Source organism: Falco punctatus (assembly GCF_963210335.1).
Source record: "Falco punctatus genome assembly, chromosome: 4".
Taxonomy (NCBI): domain Eukaryota; kingdom Metazoa; phylum Chordata; class Aves; order Falconiformes; family Falconidae; genus Falco; species Falco punctatus.
Window position 1 is genome coordinate 28,428,636 of NC_137583.1, and position 6,024 is coordinate 28,434,659.

Genomic DNA, 6,024 nt, shown 5'->3' on the forward strand with positions numbered 1-6,024 from the left:
ACTGTCCTAGTAGCTTCAGGGTTTTCTTCTTGTGCCCCTTTATTTACCGTAGACTCCCTCTGTGGTAGCACTAACACGCCCTGCAGCGATTGCCCTGCTCCAGCCTCCTGCTTTTCCAGGTTTGGGCAGGCACCGGCTATTGCATGTGCCTGTTTTTGGAGCGTGGCTGTTTGCTTCACATGTCCCCACGGAGCAGAGTCCCCTCGGTGGGCCATTCCAGGCAGGAAACTGCCACTGCTCCTCGTCAGGGAATCGTGTGGGGAAAATGAGTTTCTCTTGCTTTTATAAAAGCCTCCAAGTGAGGAGTTTGTTCTGGAGAGGCGAAGAACTGCTGAGATCCCACAGGCTCTTCTCCTGCCTGGCTGACAGATTCCCCCCAGCACCAATTTGGCCAGTATGGTGGTTGCCATACAGATTTCTTAGGGATAACTATTTGTTGGGATAACAACTTGCCAGGATAATGACTCAAGGCACAAGGGCCCTTCTCTGCCCCAGCTCTCTTTACAGCATTTGCATCTTATCTTGTTGACTTTGCAGACAGGGAAACCAAGGCACAGAGCTGACTCTGAAGATGGCCGAGGCTCCAGCAGTATCTCAAACGGCAGCACTTTGGTGCTCCAACGATGCTGCCCATGTGCTGCAATATCAGTGTATCATCCACAACCTGGCTGAACTTCCCGAAGGTCCCCCAATGAGGGACCTCCTGCATCCCCTCTGTCCCCAGCTCAGCCCCTGTGAGCCGCTGACCTTGGTCCCTGTCTCCTGAGCATCAGTTTCTGTCGCTGGCACCTGGTGTTGCCTCTCCCGGCAGCTGGGCTCTGCCCCACTGATGCTCAGGGTACCACCTTTCCCCACACCATCCCCAGGAGCGCATCACAGAGGGTCTTGCGCATCTCCGCTGTGGCTGGTGACAGCGGGGCAGACAATGACATTTGCTGCAGGAGCCTGACATTGAACCCAGCCAGCCAGAACGGCGGGTGTTTTGCTGGCAAGGGTAGCGGCTCTGCTCTGACACCATCAGCGAGGGGACAGGAGAGGGAGGGGAAAGGAAAAAAGCCGAAGCAGCAGCCAGACAGCTGCCTCTTCCTCCTCCTCCTTTTGTGCAGAAATGTGTTTTTGTTTGTCAGTCAAACAGATTGTTTTCTCCTTCTTTGCAGGCCAATTGTTTCTGCTCCTGCAAGATAAGGGATTGAAAAGGGCTATATTTTTATAGTACTGAATCTAGGCCCTCCAAATTGGAGGGGAGACATCAAGTGGGAGGAGATTCCTGTTCAAACCAACACTCCTCTCCGCAGCTCCACTCTCCAATCCTATTTCCACCCCCATTTTCCTTTTTTCTCCTTCCTTCTCCCGCCTGGAACTGCCTCTCAGCCCTCTCGCTATTTAATCTCTGTCTCTCTGGTGGACTCAGGAGGTTTACACAGCTTCGCCTTCTTCACACCATCTGCTGAAAAGAATCATCTTTCCCCTTGCTGGTCTGTCCGGTGGCTTCTCCTGCCATCCTTCCCCCAAAAAAAGGGGAAAGCGGAGCTGGTGCCACTGCACGTGTACGTCCAGACGAACAAAACCCAGGACCCAGGAGTGGGGGGGTGTCTCCTGTGATGGTTTTGCCCAGAAAGTGTCTTGAGGAGCCAGACCCCAGCGTGGGCAGGAGCAGGAAGCAGAGATGAGGGAGGAAAATGGTTAATTAAAGCAAGCCGAGGCCAGGATAAGAGAGGTTCCTCTCCTGGTTTCCACAATGGATTCAAGGAGCCTGTGTCCAATCTTCTTCCTTTCTCTTGTTGGACTCCCCCAAATCCGCAGTCCAGGTGGGATGCCATGACTCATGGTGATGGAAATGCTGGCGTGATGACCACTGCGTGATAGTCAGCATCCCATTCATGCCATCGGAGCAGGTCCCCAAGCCAATGGACCTGGAGAAGGTAATTGCTCCAAGAACCATCAGGGCTGCAGACAACCCCAGCCTCGCAGCGGTGGGGATGCCTGTATTCCAAGCATGAGTCCTTTCCTCCTGTGTGATCACATCGTGCTTCGTTGTTCAGTGCTGATGACTGCAGGGAGGTTCTGCCTCCCCTCCTCGGGGGATGAGAGCCTGGAAGGGGGCAGCATGGTTCATATCCAACTCATAAGCCTCTCGGAGCTCAGGCTTGAGGACTGAGATTCACTCAATTAATTTTGCTTTGGCAAAAAGTCCATTTTTATTGCTATTTCATGCCTTCAGTATAGATTTTCCCTGCTCGTCTCAAAGGGATAATAAAACCCGACTCATTCTTTTTATAAAAGTCTCACACTCCCTCTCTCACCAGGCTGTGTTCCCCAGCTAGAGATGTAAATTTAAAGGGGAAATGCTGTCACTTAAAACAAAACAAAACCAAAAAAAGCAACTCAGAAAGCCCATCTTGGAGCATATTCCAGCTCTCAAAACTAGGCCGTGCAACTGAAGCAAAAACCAAGCGGCTGTCTTCTCGCAGCAAAGCGGCCTCCCCGCAGTGACACCCACCCTCCCACCGGGACCGGGGGTGACCGCCAGCCCTAGGAAGCTGCTCTCCATCTTGCACCGCTGTTGGTGGCCCTTGGCTTGCTGGGACGTGTAGTTTTTTTGCCGGCTGGGCGCAGGTGGTGACCGCTGCTTGGAACTGGCTCTTTGCACTCGGCTGTGACGCCAGCTCCCCAGTGCCTGCACCTGCCTCCCTCCTCCTCCTCTGCACCAGGCCCAGGGTGAAAGCCTTCCTTCTGCCTGCCCCGAGCAGCTGTACGAGCCCTCCTCTGGGAAATCCCAAATCCATGCAATGCTGAGCAGGTGGATTTTGAGCGTGTTTCCGAGCAGGCAGTGGGACAGGATGTCGGCAGGACGATGCACGGGTCTGCCTGCTCCACCTCAGCTGGGATGCATCCTACCCAGTCTTTGGAAGAGCTGTAGCTGCAGCGCATCCCTCTGAGAGGTGAAGAAGGGAAAGGGAAACTGCCTTTCTTCTGCCTCGTGCCCTGCTGTGGGGGATAGGATGTGAGCAGAAGCCAAGTCGCATTGCTGGAAGTCATTAGTGAGTGGCAGCAGTCACCTGGGGACAGGGTGGGGTTCCCAGCACCAGCAGTTTTTAAAGAGCAGGTTAGACCCAGGTATTTGCCTGGCACAGCTGATCCAGCCTGCTAGGATGGACTCAAGACAGCTCCCTCCTGCCCTGGCCGCGTGTCTGATTCGGTGACATGCATAAATCCACCGTCACTGGGACTCTCCCTGCCTCGGCAGAAACCAGGAGCGAATCCAAAGCAGAGCGAAGCCACACAAGGCAAGAGGAGACGTGCGTGTGCCTGCGTGGTGCCAGCCGGCGTGCTGCTGCCACACCAGACCGGTGCTCAGCCCTGTGCTGCAGCACGGGACTGGATCAGCGGAGAACAGGCTGAAGGGTGACAGCCAAACCTTTCACATGCAAGTGATTCTCCTTCCCTCCATCCTTCTCCCTTTGCCTGCACCCGGCTGCAAAGCTGCTTGCACGCCTTGGCTGCCGGGAACTCAAAGCCCTGCCTGCATCTGGCAGGGCAGGCAGCGCCCACGGCGAGAGGAAACCCGCAGCTCACTCTGTTCCTGCAGGTGTGCCTCCAACCGACAAAAGTTTTGGGGCAACTCACACCAGGATGGGCGGGAGAAGAAAGATGAGGGTGAGGAAACCCCCAGCGATCTCACACTCCCTGGCTAACTGATGGCCCATCACCTCCGGGCTCCGCTCACCATGCCCGCAGCGAGGCTGCAGCGCAGCTCCATCAGTTAAACCAAAGTTGTGCCATTTCCTCTGATGGCAGAACAAACCGTTCTTTCTCGCCATGAGCTGCCAAGTCAGAGGGATGCCACAGAAAAGAATTCTGCAGCTCCCCCATTTCGGAGGAAATCAGTCTGGGTCCCGAGATTTTCCCACAGAGCCCTCATAAGAGTCGACCCTCCGGGCTGGAAAATCCTTAGTGAGCTGTGACAACCTCTGCAGCTCAGGCAGAGGCGAGAGATGATTAAGACTGGCTGAAATCTCACAGGACTCTGACATCTGAGGGGCCACATGCATGACAGAGAAACACCCCAGGCTGCTCCTTGCAACCTGCAACTCCTCTCACCTTAGCACGGGGCCGAAAGGAGAGCAGGGACCAAGCGAGGCCAGGAACCAGGTCACTGCTGCTGGTTTCCAGGCAGCAAAGGTTTGGAAGAGCAGAGGATCATTTAGCAGAGCGACAGTGAAGGTTCAGAGCAGAGCCTTCAAATTACACGCTACAGAGCACTTTTCCTGCCTAAAAGGTCTCTGAAATGACTGTGGTGGCTCTGAAACGAAGCACTCTGTATGCAATTGTTCCCTGGGGCTTGCAGAGGAGACAGAGCCGGGAGAGGAGAGGTGGGTCTGCGGTCCCTGGCACGGGCAGCTCCTCATCAGACAAGGATGCACGCTTCTTCTAGGCTCCACGGCACAGCCGTGCCGCTTCCCTAAATCTGCCCGGTGGTTTCTACCCGTCGTGATATTTTTTTATTATTATTGTTTTTTTATTTCTCACTTCCTGCCTTGAACTTCACACAGCTCCCGGCCCTGGGCTGCAGAGCTCAGGGTGCAGATGCCCCCAGCCCAGGCTCTGAGCCCCATGAGCAGACCCACACTGACCCCCTCCCCCCCTCCCATCACTCTTGCCATGCTTCGAGGCACACCTTGCTCCCATGAGGAACGGGGAGGGAAAAGCACTCGGGGGGAACATGTCCTTTTCTCCATCTCACTTGGCTTCTTCCCATCCTTCTCTACTCCATCCCCTAGCAGCTCAAGGTCCATTTTCATCAGCCAGTGACAGACACCAGAAGATGCGGTCTCAGCACCGGCTGTGCACCTGACCACTCAGCACCGGGGCGCCACACACAGCCAGCCTCCGCCTCGCCCCCATGGGTCCCCGCACCCTCTCCCACCGACGCAGGGGTGACAGCACCCACACCTGCAGAACTACCACGGTGCTGCTTGCCCACCTGGGGTACATGAGCTGCCACCCCAGGGAAGGTGGCTGTGGGGTAGAAGTGCTCTGCAAAGCCCCGGCACCCAGCAGAAAACCATTTCTGGACCCTCAAGGAGGCTCCAGTGATGCCCATAGGCTGGAGCAGCTGGCGCTGAGCTGGCAGAGCCCTCAGAAGGTGCTGGCACCTCCAGAGATGCCTCCACTCCGCTTGCACGGGGCCCTAGGCGCGCTCTCCCATGCAATACACCCACTGCTGATTTTGTTCCTCCAAAACATCGCTTTGGGAGGTCACCTGAGGGCAGACAGCCCAGGCAGCGCTCGCAGCCATGGGGAGCACAAGCAGGAACCGGTGGCCACAAGAGCTTTTACCAAGCCAAATTTGCTCACATCTAAGGGACGGCATCGCACTCCATCAAAGGTGGCGGGGAACAAACACACACGCCAGCAGCCCCCCGCTCTGACGTCAATGAAAACCTCTGGCAGGTCTGCGACGTCAGCCTCGAGGCTTCGGCACCGGCCAGAGAGCCCTCGGGATGTGGACCCCTGGGCGGGGGGACGAGGCTGGGCAGCATCTCCGCTGGGATCCCCGGGGCTGCCAGCACCACCGTGCTCAGGCTGCTGCTCCAGCTGCACATTTCCAGGGGGTGGGGGGGAAGGGGGGGGCGCACACTGGAATTTAGCTGGAATTTAGCAGCTGCAGCAGAAGGGCTCGCCAGGGAAGGGGAGGGGGGGGGGGGAGCGCCTTCCTCCAGCGGGGGTTCAGATGCACCAGGTCCCCCCCTCCACATCTCGGCGCTGCCAGCCGGGAGCACCGCGGGCTGCGCTCACCCGGGGGACCGGGGGAGCCGGGGAGCCCCTCGCTGCGCAGCCCCCCCCCCGTGACGTCACCGGGCTGGGGCCAGGCTCGGGCTCGGGGTGGGGGTCAAGGCCGGGGCGAGGCGGGGGGGGGGAGGGGGGGGGGAGGCCGGAACGGGCTGCGGTTACAAATGCGAGTGCGGTGCGATGGGAACGCGGGCGGAATGCGGCGGGCAGCGGGAAGGGAAGGGAAGGGAA

At 57.5% G+C, this 6,024-nt stretch overlaps 1 protein-coding gene across 4 annotated transcripts in view; it reads right to left on the reverse strand.

The window, feature by feature from the left end:
• Positions 1–6,024, reverse strand: part of RAI1 (retinoic acid induced 1) — a 100,336-nt gene that overhangs the window by 70,599 nt on the left and 23,713 nt on the right. The gene's annotated exons all lie outside the window — the stretch shown is intronic.